Raw genomic sequence first — 11756 nt, 5'->3', positions numbered from 1 at the left:
AAAAAAACTAAAATTGACATATAATGAATTATTCTTGATATTTAATTAGTTTTTTTTATATTGTTTGACATATGTGATGACTACTCGTTATTTCAAGGTTAAAATAAAAAATCTTACTCATGAATTGTACTTAGAAATTGCCATTATATATCAGGTATCAGATTACCCGAACCTTAGAGACCTATAACGGTTCATTTATGGTCGAGTGTTTGTGATGGAATAATAAAAGACATGTTATTTTTTAATTCATATTTAAGAAGTAGGTTCTTATCGCTTTATTTTAAATTAAAGTATTTTACATTTAAACATATTTATAACATTTAAAAATATTTAGTACTTAGTGAATTCACCTTTATTTTTTATAACATGTAAAATTCTATTATTTAGAGAAGCGTAAAGCGAATCTAAAATTTCTGATGTTATTTCTTCTTCCCAAACTTGAATTAAGTTTTTTTTTAATTCCTCAATGTTTTTTGATTTTTTTTCCCGACTTTTTTTTTCATAATCGCCCATAAATTTTCTATCGGGTTCAAATCAGGGCTATTCCCGGGCCACGTCAACGATTTTAAGCCAATTTTCTCCTTGAATTCATTGATCTATAAAAAAACAATAAATTATTTATCATGTGGTCACAAAATGCATTTAAAAATATATATATTTGTACTCACAGTGCGGGCTCTATGGCACGGCGCAGAATCGTCCTGAAAAATTGGGTCCGCGGTATACTGCGTAATGTCCTCGATTGTTGGAATAATATGTTTTTTTAACACTTTTTTGTACTGAATGGCATTCATCGTACCCTGTACAAAATTTAGAGGTCCTAAACCGTATGCTGTCATGCACCCCCAAATCATCACGTAGGGTGAATGTTTAACGGTTCGAGTGACGCACGACGGATGATATCTTTCCCCACGTTTTCGTCGAACTATCTTTCTGCCGTCTGGACCAAAAAGGTTGAATTTTGATTCATCAGAGAAAACAACATTTTGCCAATCCTCCAAGGTCCAATTCTGGTGCTCTTTCGCCCAATCCAGTCTAGCCTTCTTCATTTTGTCCGTGAGTAATGGTTTCTTTGCGGGACTCCGTGCTTGGAAACCATGCTCCAACAGCCGCCTGGACACTGTTTTTACTGAAAATGTTGATGTGCTGGTAGACTGCACCTCTGCGTGTATTTCAGGTGCCGTTAAAAATCGATCGCGCATAACAATTTTTTTTATTAAGCGATCATCTCGGGCAGATGTCACGCGCCCCCGTCCGCTTCCTTTTTTCCGTTCTATGGATCCAGTTTCTTGGATTTTTTTTAATAAAAACCTCACTGCACCTTCTGAATACCCAACTCGACGAGATATTTCACAATTAGATATGTTTTCTTGCGACAATGTGATTATTTTGGATTTTATCGCAATCGACATTTGCTTTGCACTTTCCATGATTGTTGTGTTATGTTCACTCAAACGCGGGTAAAACAAGACTGTTGAGACATTTTAAAATGTAAATATTGTAGAAAGGTGACACATAGTGTCCTTAATTTATTAAACAAAAGAAAGAGGTATCGATAAAGGATTTCTTAGAAAAAGGGTTCAGTAAAGTCAAGGGGCGCGGTAGCAGGTAAACTCGTAATTTTTTTTGTCTTGCGGTGTATTTAAAAGGTTTTTTTCACACTAGAATATTTCATAGTCCCCTACTTATATTGTGTTTAACTTTCATGTGTGTAAATACCTTATGGGCGTGGAAAAAATAATAATAAAAATAAAAAAAAATGGCATTCTTTTTGCAAACGTCAAACTCCGGTCTTCTAACCAACAGAGGGGAATACTTATGTATGAATACGATTTTTAAAAATGCATTGAATTGACTATTATTTTAGTGTTACTAAAAATCCAGTAAAACAAATAAACGGGTAGAAATTATAAGAAAATTAAGGAAAGAATCTGATTGAGATCCACAAAAACAAATGCTGTTTGTAAACATTCAAAAACAAACCTTTTTTTTCATAAGAAACCAACACCTTTCCATATTTTGGAAATGCATTCTCCTCGAATGCAACAATGTTAGATCGATGAATGAAACATTTATGCTCTTTACATCTCTTTTACACATAAAATTGAAGATTTTAAAATCTACGAACACGTACAGCGCAAAGATCTATGTTTCTCTGAAAACCGCACGTAAATCGGTTAAGCCGTTTAGAAGGAGTTCAGTGACATCACACGTTCAGAGGAATTATATACAGGGTATTATTTAAACCCTGTCACATCCGAAACCACGATGATCAGTAGGACAAAGAGACATATTGAAAAAAATTTGAGATCAGATAATTTTATTAAAATAAAATATTTAAAAAAACAAATGGTTGTGTACTTCTGCAGGGGAAAAGCGAGGGGAGCGCGGACGCACAATTTTCGGCGTATCAGACTCCCCCTCCCCCCTCCTCGTTTCTCCCCTGCAGAAGTAAGCAACCATTTGCTTTTTTTTATATTCTTTTTTTTATATTTCTTTTTTTTTTTTTTTTTTTCATTCTAAAAATATATTTTAATGTACCAATGTGTCTACTTGCTCATACTGATAATCGTGGTTTCGGATGTGACAGGGTTTGATAAACACCTGTATAACGGACCCAGTATTGATGTAGACATTTTTAACTGCACGTTGCATTTGTACAGAAAATTTCTTCATGGGGTCGATTATTTGGGATAGTTGCTGAATGTGCATCTTGAGTGGTTTATGCTATGTATATGTGCCGCATGTAATGCATATGTTTGTGTATGTTTTATATGTGCGTTCATGTGTGTGCGTGGATGGTCCGGAGTGTACATTCGGTATTTTTATTAATTTTAATTTATTACCTCCATGGAAAACGCAAATGTCAACAATTATTCTTTTCTCACTTAAAATTCTTATTTATTTTTATTTTTTTGTCACATTAAATTTTTTAATTTATGAAAACTTAATTGGTCTTTTTATGTTAAAAAAATGTTGTTTTTAATACTTATTTTGTATGACTGTATGTTTTCTGAATAAAATAAAAATAAAATAAAATAAATAAAATATAAAGATGAGATTGGACGAGATGAAGAGATGACGATCTTTCGACTTTATTCGGCGGAACTAAGGGCCGCTGGACTGACGTGGGAGGAGGCGAGACAGCTGGCTGGCGATCGGGTCTCCTGGAGGCAACTGGCGATGTCCACGTGCTCCAATTAGGAGAGGGTGTAAAAAAATACTACCCTTTTACTGGCTTTCTTCTGGCATTTCATTGTTTGATGGAATTTGCAACAAACCCGCATTTGTTTTTTTAATCAATTAGGATTTTTTTAATACACTCTGAATCATTTTTCTCTTTCGGCACTTTTCTTAATAAAAGTGTAAAATCATAAAAGAGCACTCTCGCCGCGGCCGCCGGTCGGCACCGTCCGAATACACTTTGGCCTATCGTCATTCGCGTCACGTGGTCTCGCCCCCCTCCCTCGCTTCCCGTACACGTTACCCCCTCCCCCAGCAGCCATAAAACTGCGCGCCGCCTCGCCTGGAATTTTCAGCATTTTTTTTATCTCAATATTTCAACAGAAATGAGGAACCTCTTAAAGAAATGAATTATGCTTTCACAGGGCAAACGACTTGTCGCGGCTGGTTTGAGTGATTACTTTGCATTTACAATTCTGCCTATAAAAAAATATTTTTTTGCAGATTCTCCATCTCTGTTGTAATATTCATAATATTTTTATAAACCCCTTTGTAAGAAGTAAATCCAAATCTTTGCAGACAAGCAAAACATAAATAATAATAATAATAAATTAATAGTGGAGCTTAAAACAAAGAATGTCTCGAGCAAGTAGAAGAATTTGTGTATCTGGGAAGCATGTTTTCAAGATATGGAAAATTAGAAAAAGATGTTGAAAGAAGTGTGAATGCGGGCAACAAAATGAACGGAGCACTAAGCACAGTAATTTCTAATGAAAATATGTCAATCGAAGCTAAACTGGCAGTGCACAACGGAGTTTTAGTCCCAACACTTATGTATGGAAGTGAAACATGGAATCGGCAAAGGAAGGATGAAAGCCGAGTGAACGCGGTTGAAATGCGATCTCTTAGACGAATGTGTGGGAAATCAAAGTATGACAGGGTTACGAATGATGAAATCAGGCGAGAGTGTAAATCTGAGTCAAGTATAATTGATAAGATTAAGAAAGGGTCTCTGAGATGGTTTAGTCACGTGGCAATGTGAGACGAGGACGACCAAGGAAGACGTGGCATGATCAGATAAACCGAAATCTTTAGTCTGGTCATGTCAAAAGCAGACAGAACCGAAGGGCATGTATGACAAGATGTATGAATGTGGAAGAGGCTAGGATTGTATGCCAGGATAGACGTGTGTGGCGGTCCATTATCTCTGCCCACCCCTACGGAGAAATGGCGTGATGGTAGTAGTAGTAGTAGTAGTAGTGGAGCTAGGTAGAAGTAAAATGGATTGTCTCATTCGCCCAAACCAATATTGAATCAAGTGCTCCACAAGTCTATAGCTTATGTTAGGTTTTTTGTTCTTTCATGTGCGTTTTGTAATATAATTAATAAAGATGTACATAAATTAATTATAAACATAAATACGTAGTGTTTAAAACTGTCTGAATATTTTGTTAATTATCTCTGTTTATTAATTTAGTTTTCTTTGTTTTTTCTCAAATGTATTTTTTTTAAAAAAAAAAGTACATTGTTAAGTGTCCTCGGCACGGGTAACCCCAGTGAGGTCACATAATTTTTATTATCAATTATAGTTTGTAAGAGAAAAAATATGAATAAAATAAATAAATAAATTCAACCCCTGATAGTTTATACTTATAGAGAAAAGTACCTATTTAAAAAAATATTTTGCTTTTTGTACATTATTTTAATTGTACATTGGCGGGCTTATTGCCAAATGACAATTTCTTCCAACCAACCAATAAAATAAAAGTTCTGTTTTTATAATTCAAGTTGCAAAACATATTCAATAGAAAATAAAATTTAAAAAAGTTAATGATACGCTAAAATATGAATAATTATATTTAAATTTGTTGCAACAGAGAGAAAAAACATTTTTGAGAAGGGAATATGGAAGTCTAGGTATTTACAGGGCTTATGATCTGTCATTGGCTGGTTTGAGTGGCCACTTCACAAGCTGTTTAACATTCACCATTTTGCCTATATTTACATCCGCATTTCGTCAACTCTTCCATCTGTGAAGTAAAAGAGCTGAAACCTTTGTTTTCAGGCGTCACCTAGTAGGTGAATTTGTCCAGCCGGATAAATCTCACCCACATAATAAAGGTTTCAAGCAGCCAGTAGGCCACATGGTGGCGCTATCTACCTATTATCCACAAAACCTACTCTTTGGAAATCTTTATTTTGTCAACCATAATGTTGAAAAAGTGCTTTATTTATTTTGTTTTTCATTGCTTACAAACAAATTTACTACTGTGCTCTATTTTTTCCTTAATTTTTTTCGTAAATTTATTAACTTGTTAGAGTTCCACTCGTCCATGCGCTTTGTAGCTGCACGTCGATTGGTAATCTAGCTTCCATTTGTAAATGTCATCAACTCTCCAGGCCTCCATGGTGTAGTGGTTAAGACGCTTGACGCATACACGGAAGGTTTCGGGTTCAATTTCCGGTAAAAACAACAAAAAGTGATTTTTCTCAAGCCTGGATATTCTGTGATGTAATTCACCACTGTTATTGGGCTTCCTGGCCTGTTGTGGTGCAAATTAATAAATAAATAAACTACAAAATGTCTACATTTTGTAAATGGGGTCTAGAATTCCTTGGAGATAAAACTCCGTTGCGCACTGCCAGTTTAATTATTTATGCTTTATTGGGTTAGTTTATAACATCTTAAGAACTAATATAAACTTTAAATCACATTACAATTTTCTTATCAAAATTTCTCAATAACATATTTAAAAAAAAATAAATTGAAATATTTCGATCTTTTTTATTCCTCCAGGTAGGTAACTTTAATCCCTAGGACAATGAGTTTTGAGATTCTGTTTTTCTCCTCATTGGTAATCTTATCTTTTTTATACCCCTTGTTTCATATGTGTGACATTGTTGGTTAAATTTTATTATTGTTTTTATTTTATTTATCCTCTTAATTATTGTATGTATAAAAATTGCTACATCATATTTAATTTGCCGCTTTGCTGTGAGCGAGCCAATTTCTTTGTGCATTCTTTCTACATTAGAATGGATATTCCTTTTGAGCATAATCCTCTTAGCCTTAATTTGAAGAATTTGTATTTTTTAAATTTATCCTTCATTACATAAAAAAAGAATAGAAGAATAGTATTTTATGTGTGGACATATGATTATTTTATGTATAAAAACACTACTCTTTACATCTATTACATTTCGCAATCTTCCCATAAATGAAAAAAAAAATGATTTTTTTTTTAAATTCAAATATTTATTCAAGTAAACCCCGATTAGTTTAGCTTCGATTGACATGTGTTTATTACCAATTGCTGTGCTTGGTGCGCCGTTCATTTTGTTTCTCGCATTCGCTCTCCTTTCAACATCTTTTTCTACTCTTCCATCTCTTGAAAACATGCTTCCCAGGTACACAAATTCACTATAAAAAATATATAAAATAAATAAATAATTACCGTGCCCCACGTTGGGCGCCACATTGCAAAGTGCCCCTCTCACCGAGCGTCCCCTCTCCAGTGGTTTCACTTCATTTCTTCCACCAATCTTGTATGTTCTGTGCGCTCTCTTTTCACTTAATTATCCTACACTTCCTCTTTCAACCTGTCTTAATCTGCACGCGGCGCTGCATCCCCAAATAGGGACTTCAGAAACATTCCCCCTTTCATTCATTGCCATTGCGTAGAGACTTCAATCGGCGTCTTATGCAATACAAAAAATATACTAATACGTTGTGCACTAACTATGCACAACACTCTTTCATCTATCGTTCTTGCTCTAACTATAATGCTTTTTTTTCATCAATTTATATATGTAACACGCCCCTTAATTTATTTAAAAATAAATTAAGACTCATTCTTTCTGGCTGCGATACGACCCCACTTACTATTTAACGATGCTCACACTTACACACACCTGGGCCACGATTACAATGGGAAGTCAACATTTATCTTCAATTTTATCTACGAAGTAAAATTAAGTTTTCTGTATGAATAACAGAATATGCATACATTTTGTTCTTCTAAACATGTTCTATTTTAGGTTACCGACGAAGATTTATTTATTTATGTATTTATTTATTCACACTCTTTATCAAAATACAATTCCATATTCACTTTGCCCAGCTAACAAGGGTACATACCCCGTTCCAAGCTAGGCAATTACATTTTTATATATTTTAATAGTTGACAAATTAATATAGAGCACAGACAAACAAAATGTAAACTTATTCGGATACACATTTTGATTCATATACATACAGACATACACATATATACACACATGTATATATAAATATACACATATATACACATGTACATACACACACACGTACATACACCCATGCGCATACACATACATACATTCATAAAAACATAGACAATTTATTTATGCGAAACTTCATGGTTGTCATCTATAAATATATTTTTTTAAAATTATTCCTTATTTTTTATATTTTATTTTTGACATCCAGTAAGGTTCTCCAATCCGTGGCATGCATCAACTTTTCTGACTCCCTACGACCAATGTCATGAAAGAGCGAGGTCAACACCTTCCGTAACTTGACAACACTCCCGTCTTTCCACGATTCTGGCAAAAGGTTATGGACCTTTTTGCCTACGTTATAGTGTTGTCTCGATGCCGGAACAGTGTTGACCCCTTCACTTAGTATCAGATCCCTATTAGAGTATCTTGTATTATGGTTGTGGTTGACGCTTGGGTAAATGTCCACAAAATAAAAAACCACAGATATTTTAAATGTTCATGCAAGTATACTCACTTTCGTACACAAATATCGGCTTTTCTTTATAGACAGTCGAAGATAACTCTGTTAACTTCCCACTGTAAACAGGGCCCTGAACACTTAATCCCACACAAATACACACAAACACACATCTACACTTACTCTAATTTTTTTTTTTTTTTTTTGGAAGTTCAACAAGAATACATAAAATAAATACATTTTATAAGTGAGCATAACTAACGTTCTTTACATATATTCTCAATTATAGAACTTCAACATCTTTCATAAATTATATAAAATAGGAGTGTAAATTCAATTTAAGTAATGGTAAAGATTAAGTTTAGTGAAAGGTAAAAATAAAGAAAGATTTTTTTTTTTTTAAAGAAAAGAAAAGAGAAATTAAAAACATATAAGATATAATAAAATAGACTAAAAATAATTTACATACACAAAATAAGGATTAGGCATTTGATCTAAGATACATAGTAATGTTTTTTTTATAACCATTTGCTCTATCATGATAAATGTCAATGTTAACTTTTTTTTCCATTTTGTTATAGAGTCTTAATATACTTGCAAGAGGGTTAAAATGTGCCATATTGTTTGTAAAAATTGGAAGGTAAAATGTATTAGGTGATCTAAGGTGCCTACGGGGAACGTACAATGACACACTTTGAACACAAAACACTGAATCTAATACAAATACATATAAACACACCCTTTTGTTGTACCACAATTAAATATGGATGATTTTTATTTAGAAACTTCGCCTGTCTGTATTTAAACCGTATCTTTTTTTGTTATTATATCATTGTCGACAGTTTGCTTCTGTAAAATAAATAAATAAATAGAAAATTAAATGTTCTCCACTATGTGTTTTGATATGCTAACCGTTCATTCGTGAGCTGCGTGGCGCAATGGTCTGCGCGTTTGCCTACCATGCGAGAGTCGGGTTCGATTCCGGACATGGTTGATATGAAATGTTTCATTTTATAGAAAAATAAAAACATGGATCAATTATGTAATTATATTAATTAACCAACAATATTTTGAGTTTGTCCAAATTTTTGTAGACAAGGACTGGATTCAACTCCCTGGGAAGCTGTTTATATTAACATATTACAACAGAGATGAAGAACATTTAAGAGAAGGTAATATAGAAGTCTAGGCATCTACAGGGCTTATGACCTGTCAATGGCTGGTTTAAGTGGCCACTTTACACACTGTAATCTATATAAAGTGGCCACTTAAACCAGCCATTGACAGGTCATAAGCCCTGTAGATGCCTAGACTTCTATATTACCTTCTCTTAAATGTTCTTCATCTCTGTTGTAATATGTTATATTAATTAATAAAAAAATCACTATCATCATCATTCCCTTTCCGCACCTAATGGTGCATAGGGCACTGCATTGGTACACCAATTGCAACGTATCTTGATCATTTATTTTTTTTACATCAAAGTAAGATAATCAGTCTTACGCTTCAAACCAGTCCATGAACTATGAAATATTCTGGTGTGAAACCACCTTTTTGAATAAATATTTCATATCAACCATGCCGGGAATCGAACCCGAGTCCTTTCGCATGGTAGGCAAATGCACTAACCATTACACCACGAGGTCGATAAAAAAATAAAATTTAAAAAAAGGGTGATTTTATACTAGAATATTTCATAGTCTCTGGACTGGTAGCTAAAGCGTAAGACTGATCATCTTATCTCCATGTAACCAAAAATATCAAGATACGCTGCTATGGTGTACCAATGCAGTGGCCTATGCACCTTTCGGTGCGGAACAGGAATGGTGATGATAAACCTTTCATTCTGGTTTATCATCACCATTCATCACGTTGGAAGAAATTACCTAATTTTATTACAATATTTGAGTTTGTCCAAATGTTTGTAGACAAAAGACTAGATTTCACCCCCTCGGTAAACAATGAATCTCTTCAGAACAATAAAGGTTTCAGTTCTTTAACTTCGCTAAAATCAACATATGGAAGAATGAAGAAAAGTGGACGTTCAAAGAAAGGCAAAATGGTGAATGCTGCATAGTGTGTAAAGTGGCTTCTTAAACCAGCCAACGACAGGTCATAAGCACTGTAAATGCCTAGACTTCTATATTCCCTTATTTAAGGTATTTTCCATCCCTGTTGTGATTTGTCATACCTAATTTCAGTTAGGCATAATTGTTCCGACGTGCAGTGGTCTTTATTGCACAGCATTATTTAAAAAATAAATATTTATGATCATGTTATATTACATACACAAAATTATAATTTGTATAAAGTTGCTTTTACTCCCTTACTAGGGTTATTTACCCCGTTCAGACAAAAAAATATAAAATACATTTATCAATGTATAGAAACAGTTATAAAGATAGAGGACAAAGTGAAAAACAAAGTGAAAAATGGAGTAAAAACATGGTAAAAATGTAGTAAAAACATAGTTAAAAAAATGTAGTAAAAACATAGTAAAAAATGTAGTAAAACATAGTAAAAATGTAGTAAAAAACGAAGCAAAAACATAATAAAAACAAAGTAATAAATGTAGTTAAACCATAGTAAAAATGTAGCAAAAACATAGTAAAAACAAAGTAATAAATGTAGTGAATACATAGTAAAAAACATTAAAAATATATAAAAATGTATTTACAAATATGTTTCTTTTTTTGGTGATACCGTGTGTGTTGGATTTGTTCCGACGTTTCGGCTACCATTGCAGGAGCCATCTTCAGGGTAAACTGTTTACCTGTTTACTTAGCTTACCCAGAAGATAGTTCCTGCAATGGTAGCCGAAACGTCGGAACAAATCCAACACACACGGTATCACCCAAAAAAGAAACATATTTATAACAGTGACCGTGAAAACCTTCGCACCTATGTATATACAAATATTTAAAAACTCGGTAAAATGCGAAATAAAAACAGAATACATAGTAAAAAGCACTGGGGAGGTATTTGCGAGAGAGCGACAGAAGAACAATGTTCAAATAACCATTTATCAAAATTGTCTGCCACCGCATATCGTCTTAAGGAGCGTCGATGTGATTTAATATTTAAATGAGTATTTTTGTGTTATCTTTATCCCGGACTAACAATAGATCAAATATTTTTCCAGCACGGTTCTAAGGAACATTCTTTAACAGTATTTTGTGCGTTTAAATATTGTATGTCGAAATGTACACATTGACTGGAATCTAACGCAAACTGCGGATCCGAAGAGTGGAAAAAAGTACGTTTAAATATTTAATCGGTTAAAGGGTCCTCGCGGACGGTCGTCTTTCCTCCGGCGCCGATGCCGCGCGAGCGACTAAAAAGTCGGCTCTCGTTCAGCGGGAATAATAAGGAAGTTCTGTGTTTTTTTTGGACTCTCTAACTATATTTTTAAAATACCTAGATTACAAGATTTAAGATTTTCCAACCCATAATTGTTAACATGTATTCTAAAGGGGTACAAAAAGTGTGAGTAGAATATAGTGACATATCTTTTATTTGACTGCAGTTTGAATTCAAAGTAACCCACAAGATCGTGACCCGACAACAATTTTCTTACAAACTATTTATTTATTAGAAAATGAGAAACAAGTTGTGGTAGAGCGGGGTGCGAAGTTTGGACCTCTGATCCCTGGGTCCGCGACACCTAGCCACGGGACCACACCCCGGTTCATTATTATATTAAAATTCTTCCTAACAGCAAAAAATTAATTGTGAGGCTCAAAAGGTTGAAATTTCACAGTGCCCGAGATTCTATTATATCAACTGAGGCCCGAAGGGCCAAGCAAATGAGGCGCGCAGGGCCGATAAAACGAGGCTCGAAGGGCTGAATCTCCTA

At 34.1% G+C, this 11756-nt stretch overlaps 2 long non-coding RNA genes across 2 annotated transcripts in view; one reads left to right on the top strand and one right to left on the bottom strand.

The window, feature by feature from the left end:
* Positions 1 to 434: 434 nt before the first annotated feature.
* LOC148276239 (uncharacterized) lies at positions 435 to 777 on the bottom strand. Its single transcript, XR_015823822.1, has 2 exons — positions 669 to 777; positions 435 to 596 (listed from the first exon to the last, which is right to left on the bottom strand). It is a non-coding gene; the product is annotated as an uncharacterized LOC148276239 (long non-coding RNA).
* Positions 470 to 11756, top strand: part of LOC148276238 (uncharacterized) — a 50205-nt gene continuing 38918 nt past the window's right edge. Inside the window, exon 1 of the long non-coding RNA XR_015823823.1 lies at positions 470 to 1638. This is a non-coding gene — a long non-coding RNA (uncharacterized LOC148276238). The remainder of the gene's footprint in view (positions 1639 to 11756) is intronic.

The sequence above is a fragment of the Micrasema longulum genome, unplaced genomic scaffold, assembly GCF_059751315.1.
Source record: "Micrasema longulum isolate JH-2025_06_02 unplaced genomic scaffold, ASM5975131v1 h1tg001257l, whole genome shotgun sequence".
Classification (NCBI taxonomy): Eukaryota; Metazoa; Arthropoda; class Insecta; order Trichoptera; family Brachycentridae; genus Micrasema; species Micrasema longulum.
Note: the sequence above shows the minus strand (reverse complement) of the source record. Positions and strands in the feature narration are given on the sequence as shown.